Below are 18,200 nucleotides of genomic sequence, written 5' to 3' on the forward strand. Positions count from 1 at the left end.
CACCTGCATCTGGACCACACACTCTCACTTATCTGTTGTGCTCTAGAGCCCACTTCCTCTCACTTCCTCAAGGTCAGGCATCATCACTTTTCTTGCACCTTACTGAATTATTACTGTTCTCATACAAACATGCGGTAATATCTTATATTTGTAAAAACCCTCCTTTGACCTCACATTTCCCTTCAACTACCACCTCCTTCCTGAATTCCCCTTTTATAGAAAAACTTCATAATCATTATATATACACATTGCTCTCATACCTCTCTTTTCTTTCTTGAATGCTGTCCAGGTAGGCTTCTGTTTTTACCACTCAATGAAAGTAACTCTTACTGAGGTGACCAAGGATCTCATTTTCAAATCCAGTAGCCAATTGTCAGCTTCATCTTGACCTTTCATTCAGCTCGGTTCATTTGTCCTCCTCCTTGAAACTCTTCCTTCGCTTGTCTTCACTCTCATTTAGGTTTCCTTTTGCCTCACTGGACACCTTGTCTCAGTCACCTCGTCTCAGTCACCTCCTCATTTCCCTTCCTTCTAAATGTCGTAACAGCCCAGGGCTGATCCCTGGACTTCTTATAGCCTCTGAGTTATCTTCTCTAGCTCTATATCTGTGATAATCTGATGAGTCTCTTGGCTTTAAATACCATCTGTATAGTGTCAACCTCACCATTTACATCTTCCACTTGGACTTCTCCAAACTCCCGACTCATATACAATTATCTAAATTACATCTTCTATTGGATATAAAATATGCATCTCAAATTTAATACATCCAGAACTGAACTTCTGATTCCCACCACCCCAACCTGCACTTCCTGAATTCTTTCCCATCTAGTAATTACCAAGCCCATTGTTCCAGTTTTTCAGACCAAATATCTTAGATTATTGTAGACTCCTCTTTCTCTTACATAATACATTTAATCTATCATAAATCCTATTGGCTCTTTCCTTAAACTGCATTCAGTCTTCAACCTCCACCACTACCACCCTAATTCCAGTCACTATCACTGCCTGAAACAGTTTCCTAAAATAGTTAATCCCTTTTACATTTCCACAGCAATGTATGAGAGTTCTAATGAATATTTACTCTTATCAGTCATTTTCATTTTAGCCAGTCTAGGAGGCATGAAGTGGTATCTCATCGTGATTTTAATTTTAATTTGCATTATAATTAATGATGTTAAGCAGGGTGACCATCACTTTTAATTGCAACTCATCCTTGCCCATGTTAACCTCCAGATACTCTTTATCTGTTCAATCTCTATTTTTGTTCATAGTACTTATCACCTTCTAAAATAATACATAATTCACTTATCATATTTATTGCTTACTATCTGTTTGCCTGACAATCTCTCTTCCCAACTAGAATGTTGGCATGGAAATTTGCTCATTGATGTAGCCCAGAGAACCTAGAATAGAACCTGGCATTCATTTGGCACTGGATGCATATTGCTTGGAAGAATGAATTATGATTAACCTTTTATTACGAGGAGCACTATTGTTGAGAATGGGAAAGTTTTCAAGAGGACTCACACAAAAGAAGTGAAGTGGAAGGGTTTTATCCATTATTTCCCCTCATCATCCATCTGCCCCTTGTGCTTTCTGTGTCTCTCTTAGGCAGATGCCAGGTACCTGAGTAGCACGACTAGTTGCAGTTAGCAGCTACGTATATAGCTATATGTCCTGAACCATATGGGGGTCTTCACTTGGAGAACTCGATGGAAATGAAAAATTACTATAAAACTGGCAAAGTAGTCAAGTAAGGCAGAATAGCTTTTATGGGAGTGAGAGGGATATATATATATATATATATGCAGGGCAATGTCTTTGCAGAAAAAAATGGTGGTAAAATATAAGACAAAATACTAGATATTATGCTGAGAGTGGCAAATAAAAATAGAATAAGTTCTAACGGCTGCCTTGAGGAGCCTGGCTTGCCTTACTTCCGTTTCGTTCACTCCACCATGAATACGATCTATACATGCCACTCCCCTGCCAAGAAATCATCATGGTCTCTTTGTTCTCTATTAAGTCCATATTCTTTAGCAGAGCATGCAGGGTCCTTCACAACCTGGCCCCAGCCATCTTTCCGGTTTCAGTTCTTGTTGTTTCCCCTTATTTGTCCAACATTCCAGAAACACAAGGAGCAAAGTTCCAGGTTGTGGGCTCTTTCTTTCACAGACTTTTCATTTCAGGTCTATTTGTCTTTTCTCTTACTCTATTGGTATAAAATTCCCGCCCCCCACTCCCTCCCACGCACGTTATACATTTACATACACGAACACATACAGACACACACACAGGCACACACACATGTTTCTGTATTTACTCCTGTCCATTGTACAAGACCTGACTCAAAGGTCACTTCTTGGTGCAACATTCTTTCAAGACTTAAGCAGAATTAATTTCTTTCCTTCCTGTACTATTATGATACTTAATACAGTCCTATTTGGATTTTAGTTTTGTTTATGCTTATCTCTATCAAATATGAATTCTGAGACCAAGGATTGGGTCATATTTATCTTTTTGCCCAACAGTCCTTCCACTCTTTGCATATAGCAATGGTTTGTTGAATGTTTATTAAACAAAATAAAACTAAATAAAAAATAATGATTCCTCTTCCCATACTTAGAAGAAATTGAATAGATTTTTAAAAATTTAACTACAATCATAATCAAGTACATTTGACATATAGTTATTTGCATCACAGGTACGTTTACACAAACACAAATATACTAGATTGATTTTAAAAATCAAAATCAAAAATAAAAAGAGAAAGAGAGAGTGAAAGCAACAACTTACATAGTGTGGATAAATTTCCCACTATTGCCCTCATTGAGTGTAGTCCCAGGAGAGAGCAGGAGATGAGAGGTACAGATTTGTCCTTCTCTCAATCAGTTTCAGTTCCATTTCCTGTGAGCCCTCATGGGGTGAGTCTCTTGCTGTGGTGAACAGGATTCCAGTGTTTAAAGATATGCATTTCTCATATAACGTGGCCTCTGAGAGGAAGCCAACCTCTTTATTTGGTCCAGCCAGTGGTCCCAGATCTGGAGGGAAATCCGTCTCTTTGGGGCATCTGTAGAGATGGCATGCTCCTCTCCACCGCCAAGCCTTTCTAATAGGTTTCCAAGAGTAACTTTGACTCTGCATGATTTTGCTTCATATGCTGGCTTTTGAACCCAGCTCCCACACGAGGTACCACTCCGCAGTAGTCTGTAAGCACCATGGTACTAAGTACAGGTCATATTTCTAACAGAGTAACTAAACTTCGGGTCTTTCTCATTTAAAAAGGTAATGGAAAAAGTAGATGATTTCAAATAAAGCCACAAAGATAGTTAACTTATGGAAGATGAATATCTAAGAAAGATTTAATCACTGTACTTATTCCTGTTGTGGCAAAGAACATAGATTGATGCCCTAATAAAGGTCTCTAAATGAATCATGATTTCTTGCACGGAAAATGATGACCAGCTGTTCTTCTTCTCTGCTGAGTACACAACAGCAGGAAATGTTTAAAATGTAGCATGAAGGATTTATCTCAGATACAGAAAGATTTCTGTTTGCCAGATACTGAGATGACTTCTTGAGAGAAGTTATAGAATCTCCTAATGTGGAAACTTTCCTTTTTAACCTCATTCTGTCTGGAATAGTTTATATCAACATTTTTCAAAGTATGTTCTAGCATTTCATGGACTGTTAAGGAAAGTTACTCAAAATAAAGATTTTGTTATCAAATGTATTTCAGAAACATTAGGTTTAACAAAGTTAAACAGACTTCTTTACTAAAGGGCTTCATGGGCCTTTACTCTGCTCTACGCTTTGTGAGTTTCTTGAGGAGGGTAGGAGCAGGTATAGTAAAATCCATTTCTAAAATTTATTTGATCATATAACCCATTTTTTTAGAGGCTTTTTTTTAGGATTGCGTTCTGTGTTATTTTTTTGGAGATATACTGATTCAGATATTTGCAGGTGGTAGATAAATTAAGTGGACATTCATGCAATGATGAAAAATTTATAACTTGCCACATTCTTACTTTTACAAATAACAGCAAAATCTCCACAGAGATACGCTTTTTTTAAAAACCACCTAAATAAGATTCCTTTGAAATAGTTTCTTTTATAGTTTTGGATATTGTTCAGTGAGCCACAGTGGAGTGACAACAATGAGTGTTCAGAACCAGAAATAGATTCATGGAATCTTAATCCTCGTTCTGGTTTCTGAACACACTGTTTTTAATACTAACAGTAAAGGCAGAGGCTATAATTATAAATGTGCTTGTTGGTTTTTGCTACAGTGATGAGTGTGACTCTGACGGCTCCTGATGAAATGAGAGCTAAGTATAAGGCTGGTCACGAGATGACAGAATTTGGGGAGGAGAACTGTACCTAGAATAGCTTACTCACCACTATATGACATGACAGCTTCCCCAGGGAAAGCGGAAGGATCACCTGAGATAATACTTGTAGTTACTGTAGGACGTTCTCAAGTTCTTGAATGAATCTTCCGGGAGCTATATATACATAACTAGAAAGATGTACTGGAGAAGTTATTTCTGCATCTACTTAACTGTCAATTTGAAATGAGGCAAAAATAAATAAATATAAGGGACAGCGAGGGAAGCTGACCCACAGAATGAGGTGATGTATTGTCTGGTTGGTAATTTACTTTCACACTGTGTTGAAAGTGTGTGAGATTAAGTGAAATTGAATGTACATTCTAGAGCATTTGAAGTACCCAAATCAGGTTAGTATTTGAAGTACCCAAATCAGGAGTCTGTGCTCCTTAGGGATCTGTATTAGTTAGGGTTCTCCAGAGAAAGAAACAGTATGTATATATACTCTCACATACATATGAGAGAGATTTATTTTAAGGAATTGGCTCATGCCATCATGGGAGCTGGCAAGACTGAAATTTGCAGGGCAGACTGGAAACTAAACTGGCAGGATTTTTATGTTGCAGTCCTGAGGCAGAATTACCTCTTCCTCAGGAAACTTCAGTCTTTGCTCTTAAGGCCGTCAACTGGTGGGATGAGGCTCACCCACATTATGGAGGGTAATCTCCTTTACTTAAAGTCTACTGATTGTAAAGGTTAATCACATCTGAAAAAGAACTTCACAGCAACATCTAGACTGGTTTTTAACCAAACAGCTGGACACCATAGCCAAGTTGACGTACAAAACTAGCCATCACAGAGTCTATACAAGCACTTCCAATATTGTTGTCAAAATCTATACCAGAGGTTTGTTCTTCAGTATGAGGATTGTTAGAAAATAATCTTATGTTGTTGAAATAAGTAGTGATCAAACCAAGTGTCTGGCCAGAAAGGGTTTACAGGCACTATTGCCTTTAAGTAAAAAAGGTCCAGCTCTGGCAAGTGCAGCAGCCTTATGAAGCAGAACCCCAGCTCTGTCTGGTTGTGTGTCCCTGCAGAAAACACTCTGTCCACAGCGCTGACTAGAAGGTGAGCTGGTCCTGCCTCAGAGTGTTGGTCAACATCCTCACAGTGAATCTGTCATGTAGAGTTCTCCTAAGAGGGCCCGAAGACAGAGGGGGACTTCCCGAGCTTCCAAGAGCAGGTGATGTAGTCTCTTTGCATCTACTTACTCATAAATGTTTGCTTCCACAAATCAAAACCACAGTGAGATATCACCTCACACCTGTTAGGATGGCTTTTATCAAAATGACAAGGGATAAATGTTGGTAAGAATGTGGAGAAAAGGGACCCTTATACACCGTTGGTGGGAATGTAAATTGGTACAGCCATTATGGAAAACAGTATGGGGGTTCCTCAAAAAACTGAAAATTGAATGACCATACAATCCAGCAATTCCACTCCTGGGTATATATCTGAAGGAATTGAAATCAGTATCTTGAAGAGATATCTGCACACCCGTGTTCATTTTGCAGCCTCATTTACAACTGCCAAGATACGCAAACAACCTAAGTGTCCATTACTAGATATATGGATAAAGAAGTTGTGGTATATATATATGAAATGGAATATTATTCAGCCATGAAAAAGAAGGAAATCCTGTCATTTGTGACAACAGGGACCTTGAAGGCATTGTGCTGAGATAAGTGAGACAGAGAAGGACAAATACTGTATGATATCATTTATATGTGGAATCTAAAAAAACAGAGAGTAGAATGATGGTTACCAAGGGCTGGGAAGTGGGGGAATTGGGGAGATGTTGTTTCAGGGCACAAAGATACAACTAGTAGATAAATAAATTCTGGAGATCTAATGCATATCATAGTGATTATAGTCAACAGTACTGTATTATAAACTTCAAAGTTGCTAATAGACTAAATCTTAACTATTCTCCACACAAAAAAGAAACGATAAATATGTGACACGATAAAAGTGTTAGCTAATGCTGCTCTAATAATCATATTGCGGTATATAAATGTATCAAACCAACATGTTGTACACCTTAAACTTATACAATGTTGTAAGTCAATTACATCTCAATAAAAAAAGTTTGTATTTCTGCAGAATTTTGTCTAACACTTGCTTCATTGTTATATCCCATCTGGTTCTTATCACTGGGGGCTTTTACAAAGTCTTTGGCTATTTTTAGATGGCCAAATTGGCTTAGCTTAGTTCACAGTGGGAGCATTGTGGAATTCAATACTAAAAAGCAATCCATTGAGAGGAACACTGGGGTTTCCTCTCCATTCTAGTCAACTAGAGTCCTTTTTTGATTTAAGTGATTTTGGCCAGTGAACTCTAGCCTTCTGCCTCCTACAGATTTAGGTCCTCACTATGATAATGTCTTCACGTAGGAATAATTGAATGAGAAGAGTTGTTGGAGAAACAATTTTACTCTTCTTTTCTCCCTCTGACATTCTGAAAATTCTTAAAAGAATTTTAAAGGGAAGAAATAACTCTCAATTAATAATTGATGTGTTGGATTTTTCACTCTTTAATGTAATTTTAAGGCTCATATGAGTCATACAAAGCTTCCTCTTTTTTTACATATATTTAAGAGACGTAGGTTGATGCCATTTGATGGAAAGTAGTCCTTTTAAGAATTCATTTTCCTTACCATGAAACAGTGCAAATAGGTGTATGAGTGTTTGAATTCAGAAAAATACAGATATTTGAACAATTTTAGAATGTCGGACCTTTACTACATTCTATCAGCTAACATTTCCCTTTTAAGCTATGGAAGGTAGGTGTTTGCACAGTTGAAAGTAGGGAAAGGGGACTATTCAATCAAGTGAGTTTTCTCTAAAAATAGCTTTTAACCACCCCTTAAGAAGCTAAATAATCTATCATGCTTTATCACGTACTTGGAAGTAGGAAAGTGGATCTTGTCCAGAGAGATACACTATATTTTGATTTAGAAGATATTTTGCTTTGGGATGAATACATTGATTGATAACAGGAATCCACTACACTATTAATAGTAGCTTCCCCCAAAGCTCCGTTACACAAATAAACCTCTTACATCTTTTTTTGCTGCTAAGATAGATGCTTACTAGATTTATCACTCCTTTCATATAATGTGGCCTTGAAGTAAGCCAAGAATTTCTCTGCCGGTTTGTTTGATAAACCATGGTGAATTCTTATCTGCCTTTAGGAAATGTTGCTCTAAGCTATTTGGATCTTCACTAAGTAAGTAAAACTGTGGAATTTTTGGCTCTTTCTTTTTGTTTATTTTGGATTATAGAATGAAGGCACCACCTTCTGCGTGTCAAAATTTAGTGACAGATGAACGAGAAGCATTCCTTGAGGGAGGATGACATGGAAGATTTCGGTTGACAAATGTTTTCCTAAAGCAGTGCTAAGCAATGGTAGAAGGCTACTGTCCAGGCATATATATTTCCATGGAGACAAAACCATGAATGCATGCATCTAATTTACACAGATAGATGGCAGCTACCTTCTCATTTTCTCTACCTCTGTTTTCTCCACTTCACCAAAGCTGACTTCACTGATGACTTCACTTGCTAGTTGAAGTGTTCTGGACCTAGGATTCCATGGCCCAGTCATTACCTGAGCCACACTCCTCTCCAACCAGGACCGAGGTGTGGTGAATGAGATGCAAAGTGTGGCCTCTGAGCAGCCCTTGAACTATTGCACACCCTCCTCTTCTCTTTTGGGTCTGAGCACAGGAATGGGGTTTTACTTAGGTTTTCTTTTCTTAGTTGTGATCAGTTGCCCTATCTAGTGCCCATCCCCATTCCATAGCCTTCCCTGAGGCCAGGTAGGTCTGATGGGGGTCCTGGTACTTTGCCCAATCTCCTGCTTGACCCTTAGTTTACTCAACTAGCTTTGGTCCTGCCATACAAACACGTCTCTCTTAGAGCACTACCACTTCTTAGATTTTCCAACTCTGCCCACCTGAGTGAATACCCAACACTGCATGCTCTGAAAGGGGGACTCAAAACCCAGCCCCCTTCACCCAAGTGAGAGTTTGTAGCTGAGTGGATATCCCTCCCCACATCTGCCTGGTCTCAGCCCATCCTGCCTTCCTACAGCAGTTTCCTGTTGCCTTGGGAACAATACTGCCTGTGATGGTGAATTTTATGTGTCAATTTGGAGAGTGTTTTGGGATGTGATTAACATTTAAATTGGTGAGCTTTGAGTAAAGCAGATTGTCCTCCATAATGTGGCTGGGCTTCATCTATTCTGTTGAAGGCCTGAATAGAACAAAAAGACCAGCCTCCCCAAGCAAGAGGGAATTCTCCAGAAAACTGCCTTTGGACTTCATCTGCATCATTGGCTCTCCCGTTGGGTCTCTGCCTTCTGGCCTTCGGACTGGCACTGCACCATCGGCTATCCTGGGTCTTGAGCATGCCAGCCTACGCTGCAGATTTGGACTTTCCAGCCTCCATAATTGCATGAGCCAATTCTTTATAATAGCTCTCTTTCTGTCTATATACACATCCTATTGGTTCTGCTTCTCTGGAGAACCCTGACAATACTCTGCCTTGTGCTGTAGCACCTCAAACTGCAACACTATTATAAATGTATGTGTTTGTATTTGCCTCTGTATATGTACATGTATCTATTGTGGGAAAAATAAGGCTTCAGGTTGAGTTTGGATCAGAGCTATAATAAACCATTTTATTGTCTGCAGTCATGGGAGAGAGTCAGCCAAAAAGCCTTCTAAGCAAAGGCCTCAGGCCTTTGCAGCTGCTATTCCCTCTGCCTGGAATGCTCTTCCCCCTGAAAGTTGCAGGGATTATTCCCGCATTTTGATTTAGGTTTCTACTCTAATGCCCCTTCTCAAAGAAGCCTTCCCAAACACCGTCTAAAACCACACACTCCGACACCCTGCATAGCTTTATCTTAATTGATCTTTTTTCATAGCACTTACAACGACCTGGCACTTTATTGTGCATGCATTAATTTCTTTATTGTCTAGCTTTCCACTAGTATGTGAAGTCCATGGACTTTGCTTTATTCACCGCTCTAGCCCTGGTGCCAGAACCAAGACTTGCACAGAATAGACGTTTGGAAAGTATTTGTTGAGTGAATGAATAAATGAATGAATGTTCTACATAATAGTAGAATAATTAACACAAGGCTTGTGAGTTTATGTACCTCTTGATTGCAACAAAGTCAGAATCCTATAGCAAATGTTATATTACGTTAGCAGAAAATATAATTTCCTGTAGCAAATAAGTTACAAGGTTGAGAGGTCATGACAAAATTACATTACTGGGAAGTTAATAGAAAATTTTATGGAGTAAAGAATTGTGTATTAAAGAGAAACATCATGGTTGTGATGACAAGGAATACAGTATGCATGGGCTTAGAGTTTAAGAAGACCTTTGTCCCACCTGGCTGATTTTCAACCATGCTGTTGGTTCATGGGCCCTCTGTGGTCCCTGGAATGTGAATGTTCTACAGCCCTCTCTGGCTCTTCTTACTGAGAAGGGCAATATCAGCAGAGCACTTGAACTCTTATGTTAAAATAAACAGGGCGAGAAGGATATTGGTATACAATTTATTTTTTTAAATAATACTACCCCGATTTTTTTTTTCAGGGGAAGATTTGCCCTAAGCTAACATCTGTTGCCAATCTTCCTCCTTTTTTCTTCCTTTCCACCCCCAAAGCCCCAGTACATAGTTGTTTATAGTTTTAAGTTCTTCTGGTTCTTCTATGTGAGCCACCACCACAGCACGGCTACTGACAGACGAGTGGTGTGGTTCCACACCCAGGAAATGAATCCAGGCCACCGAAGTGGAGTGCGCCAAACTTTAACCATTAGGCCATCAAGGCTGGCTCTATAATTTTTTTATTTATAAGGTAAAATATTGTGGCTGGTGTACATCATGAGTCTATTCTTCCAGATGCTGGAAGCATAAGCAGGTGGTCCATATAAAATGATGGGACAGACTAATTGGTCTCTCCTATTCTGGAGTTGCATCTCCCTAGGTTATAGAATAGCTGTGTCTCCATTCAGCTGGCAAAGTGAAGCAGTGATGCCCCAATGTTAGAGACCCATAGGGTTGAGATATTCCTAAAACACCATGGCAGTCTTACCTGGCAGCCTCAGATTACTGCATCTCATCTGCTGGCAGAGTGCATAGGAGTCAAGCAGTGGACAGGCTGGAATTGCATCTCATATTTGAGAATGGATTTGGGGTCCAAAGCCAGATAAGCTGTGGAAAGAGGACAGGCTTTGGAGTCAGCCAAGTGTCAGACTGAAACTCTGGCCTTACCTCTCACTGTTTGGATGAACTTGACTAAGATATGAAATCTCTTTGAGCTGTCATTTCTTCATCTTTAGCGTACGAATAATTCTACTTGGCTGGTAGGGTTGCCATGAGGGTTCATCCAGCACATAGTAAATACTCAAGAGACGATCATTTTTCTCCTCCTCTCCATCGTTTGCTGCTTATTAGGTGTTTTGGGGTTTTTTCTTTGTTTTTCCTTTGACATGTTTACCTTTCATAGCACACACAGTGTTTATAATTTGTAAGAAATCTGATAGGTCATCTAGGCCAACTCTTTCCTTCTATCTTCTTTTTCCACTTTACCTTTTTTTAAAAAAAATATTGGTTTGCTCAGTTTTCTTTTCTTTTCTTTTCTTTTTTGCAGGGCAAGATTCACCGTAAGCTAACACCTGTTGCCAATCTTCCTCTTTTTCTCTTCCTTTTTACCCCCCAAAACCCCAGTACATAGTTGTGTATAATTATAAGTTCTGGTTCTTCTACATGAGCCACCAGCACAGCATGCCTACTGACAGAAGAATGGTGTAGGTCCATGCCTAGGAAGTGAACCTGGGCTGCAGAAGTAGAGCATGCTGAACTTGAACCACTAGGCCATCAGGGCTGGCTCTCCACTTTACTCTTAAAACACACACACACACACACACACAGTTTTCTATCTCTTTTCCCACTTCTTGTCATAACCATAGATGATGAAGAAAGTTCATATTATTGGATACTCCCCAAATCTCCATAAAGCCCTGTAATGGCTTCTTTCCAATTGGAAAAAGATTTATCTGTGTTTGTAATTCACTAAAACCCTCCTCCTCTCTAGCAATTGCTTAACTCAAACCATGAATGGAGGGTCAGTGCTAAACCCTGCGCTTTTCTCATCTTGCCTTTTCTAGAGAAGTGATTTTTAAAAGGGCTTTGCCTTATTTCCTTTCAACATTTGAAAACATTTAAGTAGAATGTATCTCATATTTCTAACTAGAGCTACAAATTTGTTCATTCATGTTTATAGCAAAAAAGAAAATCATAGAGTTGCAGTATCCCACCCCGCTTAACCCAGGAAAGTACTTTTTGGTCTTGTGAAATAAAGAGTTCTGTTTTTATTTTAGGTGTAATTTACACACAATAAAATGCACTGATCATAATTTTTATGAGATGAGGAATTTGAAACTCATGACCTAGTCTGTGAGAAGTTTAAGGCTACTGATTAAAGACAAAACAAAACAAAACTGAAAGGGAGGTGCAGAAGATCTAGTTCAGAACTCAAAAACCAAGAATGCAAAATATCAGTGTATGAACACACTGAATTTTCGTCTGCCTTCAGCTCTCTGACCATTATTGCACCTGGCAGTGCCTGTTGCAGAAGAAATTGGCCTTTCAAAAGGCCAAATTGTAAAATTTGTAAATTGTAAAATCTGTAAAATTGTAAAGGCTAATTGTAATCCCAATTAGCGTCACCACTGGTAGTGTTAACAAGTATAAGAGTTTTCTTGGATTCAAAGTTCTGTGATGTTTTAAGTAAACCTAGCCCTCTGCTTTACTCCATTAAAAACTCCCCATTTCAGGGGCTTGCCCGGTGGCGTAGTGGTTAAGTTCACGTGCTCCGCTTTTGCAGCCCATGGTTCACAGGTTTGGATCCCGGGCCTATGCACTGCTTATCAAGCCATGCTGTGGCAGGTGTCACATATATAAAGTAGAGGAAGATGGGCATGGATGTTAGCCCAGGGCCAATCTTCCTCTGCAAAAAAGAAGAGGATTGGCAACAGATGTTAGCTCAAGGCTAATCTTCCTCACCAAAAACAAAAACAAAAACACCTCCCCATTTCATTTTCTGCGGTCAACAGTAGAGGCATGAGGCTGCAGAAATCCTTAACGAGCATACAATGGCTCCTGAGTTCTGCCGTTGTCAGACCTGTATAGTCTTCACATTTGCAGGCTTAACATTTGTGATCAAAATTATTTGTGAGGGACCCAAAGGTCTTATACCCAAATGTATAAGACGTATACCAATTTTGAATGGAGATAATAATACTTACCTCCATCACATTGCTGTGAGGATGAAACGAGCATTTTTTTGTACCTGGCACAAATTTAGATTGTCATGCTGAAAGTTCCATATACAGGAGGCATTTAACTAGTGAATACACTGTCTGAAGGCCCAGCCCCCCATCTCATGTAACTGAATTCTGAACATATTTCTCAGGAACGTCAAAGAAGAATTGTGCGATCAGATGGTGTACGACGGGCTTCAGTTGATTCAAAATACTTAGCATTCTCCATTTAAAATTTATTCTTTAATAATGAAAACAATAAATGCCTCTGAAACATGTTGTTTCTTGCTTGATTCCTCCAAGTAAGAAAGTTATTGTGATCATCAGAGAACAAATAGAAAGCAATGAATACAAAGAATTTCAGACAGCAAACATTGTATCCTGATGAAAAATATCTCCCACAAGCATCAATTCTGTCAGACCATTATGAGACACTCCAGTGTGCTCAAGGCCCAAGAACTTGCCACCTCAACGTCATGTCACACCCACTGTGTGTCAGCGGCTTATCAGAGATAGATTACCTTTGGGGGAACTCCCATTAAGTCACACAAGTGCCTGTGATAAATCTCAGTGATAAATATGCAGCCCTAACTGTGAATTTTTCCCAACATAGCACATTTTTATTGAGTACCTATTCTGCATGTACCTGGTCCTGAGATGACAAATTTGAATATATTGTGCATATCCCTAAGAAATTCACTGTGTAATGGAGAAAATGGCCACATAAACATACAAAATAATGAGTTAAGTGCAATGATAGACATTTGTAGAGGGTGTTGGAAGTAGCCAGGAGAGGGACATCTAAACTGGACAATGGAGAGGGAGGTGTGCGTGGAGTAGTCAAGGAAGGTTTCAAGGAGAAGAGAAACCGAGTCTTAAAGGATGACTAGGAGATCTGAAATGCCCATGATTTATTTACTCAAAATCAGCTATCTTCCTACAGCACAAACAAACCCACTGAGAGAAAACAACCAGACGTTTAGATCTGTATCACCCAAGTTCCACTCTCTGGATCGTAATTGAAAGCACGGAGGAAAGAAGCAGTATCTTTACTCCGAGAGGAGAGGCAGAGAGCAGAAGAAACCCTAAAGAGGGATGCTAGGACCCCCTAATTGCACACTTGGCTGTGTACTGGGGTTTGCGTCATATCTGGTGGGCAGCCGTGCTCTGGACTGCTGTGTCTAATATTTGTTGGTGGGAAAGATGATGCGTTTTCAGAACACGTGGCCTTTCATATGAATCCAGTAGGGAGTCTAGGCAGCAGAGGTGCAGCCACGCCCGTTGTCTGCTCGGCAAGCGTCTTAATCTGGGGCTGAAGGAGGGAGCTCGACTGTCATCAGCTTCCCCAGAGACTGATAAATTGAATGCAGACAGCTAGAGCCTAGGGCTGCCAAACAAACCTTTAGGGTTGAAATATTACTGCTGAATGTAGAGCTCCGAGAAACACCCGCACACCCCAAGCACACCAGGATCCTGTTTAGAGTTAGAACATGCTATATTAGAAATGATAATAATAATTACTATCATGAGGCCTATTTTCTGCCTCCGTGGGAAGGCAACAGCCTGCAGTGGATGGAGTCTGTGCCGTGTGGGCAGGGGGGCCTCTTCCCCTTATGCACACTCACCCCCACACTGCTGGCCACAATGTGTGTTTCTAGGCAGAGTGGGTAGTGTGGGCATATATGTGGATTTTTGTGTGTCTGTCTCTGTCTTTGGGTAGGAGTATGTGGGTGTGTGTGTATCTGTGTACGCATGTGGGTGTGTATGTATATGTGTATGTGTCCCTCTGAATGTCCATGTCTGTCTTGTTTTTGTATGGGTGTATGTGTGTCTGTGTGTATTTGTGTGTGTGTCTATCTTTGTGTACATGTGTGGGCATGTGCAGGTATCTGTGTATTGTCTCCATATGCAAGTTTTGGTGTGTGGGTATATCTGTGTCTGTCTGTCTGTCTGACTGTCTATATCTGTCTTGTCTGTGTATATGTGTGAAGGGCTGTGTGAATATATCTGTGTGTGTGTCATTGTGTACATGTGTGGACACATATGTCTGCGTGTCTGACTGCCTGTGTGTGTGTGTGTGTGTGTGTGTGTGTGTGTTTCCTCCCTGTGCCCTGTATTCTGGAAGCCAAGCTTCCAGGTTACACTGGAGCCCCAGGCTGGATTTCCTGTGGAAATTGACAGCCCTGGGAAAGGCCACTGCTATTCCGTTAACTGCTTGGCCAGATGTGTGGCTGTGACGATAGCAACTAAGTGACAATCTGGTCTTACACTCAGTCACCTCGGAGACTCTAACAGGAGTGCTGAGAAAAGATATTTACCTCCTTCCAGCTGAGAAGACCCGCCCAAGCCAGAAAATGAAATTCAAACTCAGTAGCATCTGCCGCAGGGAATCTATTAATATCCCACCAACTGTTTTAGAGGTTTGCTATGAGGTAGGCTAGGGTGCCGTCATCACTTTTTTACATATATGTAACAGATTAAAGTATAGAAAAGTCTTAAGTCACATAGTTAATCAGAGGCAGAAATGCTATGTGTATCATTAATTGTCTTAATTTTCATGTCTCTTCAGTTCCTTGTATTATTAGGAATACGTACCTTTCCATTGGCTTCATTTCCCAGAAACAAATGCACTATGATTACATTGGAAGATTCCACAAATGCCTTCTTTCTGGTCCTCACTTTGTGTTTGAGTTTCATCTGAATTTATTTGGCTGAAATCAGCCATAATTTTTAAGGCAATTTTGTCAAATCAACTATAAAAACGTTTAGCCAATTTTTGATCCCCAGTTTCAAAATTGGGCTCCTCTCCCTGTATTTCTCGTCCTTGGAAATTCAGACCTATCTCGGAGACATATTTTTGCCTAATTTTTCAAATTTCTACTTGGCAGATGCCCGTGCAATTTAAAGAAATATCTTAGATACTTTAAATCCAAGTTGGCTTCTTGGGGAGGAGGGATGGAAAATAGTCTCTTAAACAGTAGAATTTGAAGTTAAAGAAGACTTGGTGAATAGTATTGTTTTCAAAATTAACCTCATGGAGTGTGGGTATCTTGTCATGGTCTTTAATTGAATATTTTAAAAATAAAAGCACAGATCCCCTCCTGGCCTCTTCAGGCTGGTGCCCTGGAAGAAGTAGAGAGTGGCGGCTCCATATCTCACAGCTCATGCTGTGGGATCTCTACATTCCTCACCCCATTGTCCTCCTGTCTCAGGGTGACATAACTCAGATAACGTGGACTTTCAGAGCTGGAGAATCTTTGCAATGTCTCAGCCCCACTGAGCCCTGAGCCTCATCAGGCCCCTAAAGACAGAAAGAGCCACGACTTTCTTCCAGGCCTGCTGACTCCTGATCCGGGTACTTTCCTCCTGTGTGCATGGGACTCTTCAGTAGCTTCCCAACGGCTGCTAGGTGAGGGTTGACTCCACAGCAGGGCAAGCGAGACCCTCCCCTTCTGATTCCTGCCCACATGTTTGGTCTGATTTACTGCCACTCCTCCTGCCACTCTACACTCAAGAAACAGGGAATGGCTCGTAAATACACTGCAGCATTTTACATCATCCTGTCTTGGCACTTTCTGTACCTTCTGCCTAGAACGCTCCCAGCTACTGGTGTAATTTGAGAGGTGCCAAGAAAACTCTCCAGCTCAAACAACCTCTCAAACAGGCACCTAAAACACGACCATTAATTCCCTTTAGAGTCAGCTTTGCTTTTTCATCTCTGAGAAGACAACAACTTAAAATTCCATCCATACCTTAGTGTGATGGAGTTTTCCAGAAGCTTTGCTGCCCAGGGGACTAGGTGCTGGGGGACAAGATGCTGTAAGGTGTAGGAAGGAAAGAACAGAGGCTGCTGAAGGTAGTCTCCTCCGATTAGCATTTTGCTCAGACCTAGCCCAGTGTCCACACCATACAACTCTCAGATGTTTCTGGATGGCAATTTCGTGTCAGGGGTACAACATGTGAATGTTTTGATGTGCCAAGTTCCTGCCTGTGGGATTTCTCTAATGAATTCAGCACACTGATCAAAATGTTTACACTGGTCTAATTCATTCCTTCCTTCAGTGAGAATTTGAAAATGAGAGAGATGGTTAAAAGCTAATAGAATAGAATTAAATGAAAATTCATTTGTCCTTCATGATTGTGCCTTTCAAAAACTGGACATTCTGGGGGCCAGCTCGGTGGCGCAAGTGGTTAAGTGTGAGCACTCCACCTTGGAGGCCCAGGGTTCGTGGCACCGACGCGCCGCTTGTCACGCCATGCTGTGGTGGCGTCCCATATAAAGTAGAGGAAGATGGGCATAGATGTTAGCCCAGGGCCAATGTTCCTCGGCAAAAAAGAGGAGGATCAGCATCAGATGTTAACTCAGGGCTGATCTTTCTCACACACACACACAAAACAAAAAAACTGGACATTCTGGTTATCTATTATTGAGTAGCAGGCCACAAAAGCAGTGGCTTACAATGACACTTATTTTGCTCAGGAAAGTGCAATTTGGGCTGGGCTCGGTGGGCTAGCTCATCTCTGCTTCACTTGGCGTCAGCGGGGGCAGCTCGAAGGCTGGGGTTGAATTATCCGAAGGCTTTCTCACTCACGTGTCAGGCAGATGATGCTCAGCTGGAGCTGTCAACCAGGTTACCCACAGGTAGCCTCTCCCTGTGGCCTGTGCTTCCTCACAACACTGTGGCTGGGTCCCAAGGTGAGCACCCTGAGAAAGGGAGTCAGGCAGAAGCCATATCTCCTTTATGACCTAGCCTAAGACATTATGCAAAATCATTTCTGCCACATTCCATTCATTCACCCTGGCAGCCACAAACCTTGCTCAAAATCAAGAAGGAACATGTGGGACCAGAAATACTGGCTGTGACCGTTTTTGGAAGATACAGACTGTTACACTGGAGCGTAAAGAAATTTAAATTGACTTGTTATTCCTGGTTTTCCCATTCATTCCAGCCAGCAAACTCCTCTTGAGGGTGGGTTTTGTGGTGGCCACGAAAGTTTTTTCATGCCTAAGTAATTATTGTGTTTGGTTTCTTTTTTAATGGGACATGCCCTCAATCATCAACCTCTATTTGTCCAGAGAGAAAAACTTTTATGCATATAACAATTAGATCCGTGCAATCTCAGGTTTTCATTATAGTGTTTTAAAAACAACCTCACACACCATTGTACAAAATTAAATTCAGGCCTGTCCACTTTAGTTTATAATGCTTTGTGTACAATTGAAAGATTCACAGGAAATTTGAAATATCAATTTGAGTACATATAGGGTTTTTTTTTGTTTTTTGGGTTTTTTGCTGAGGGAGATTCACTCACTGCCAATCTTCCTCTTTTGAGGAAGTATGTGAGCCGCCACCACAGCATGGCCACTAACAGCCGAATGGTGTAGGTCTGCACTTGGGAACCAAGCCCAGGCCACCAAAACAGAGTGCGCCGAACTTAATCACCAGGCCACCCAGGCTGGCCTTCTTAG

This window comes from Ceratotherium simum, chromosome 17 (assembly GCF_057802395.1).
Source record: "Ceratotherium simum simum isolate JZ-2026a chromosome 17, ASM5780239v1, whole genome shotgun sequence".
NCBI classification, from domain to species: domain Eukaryota; kingdom Metazoa; phylum Chordata; class Mammalia; order Perissodactyla; family Rhinocerotidae; genus Ceratotherium; species Ceratotherium simum.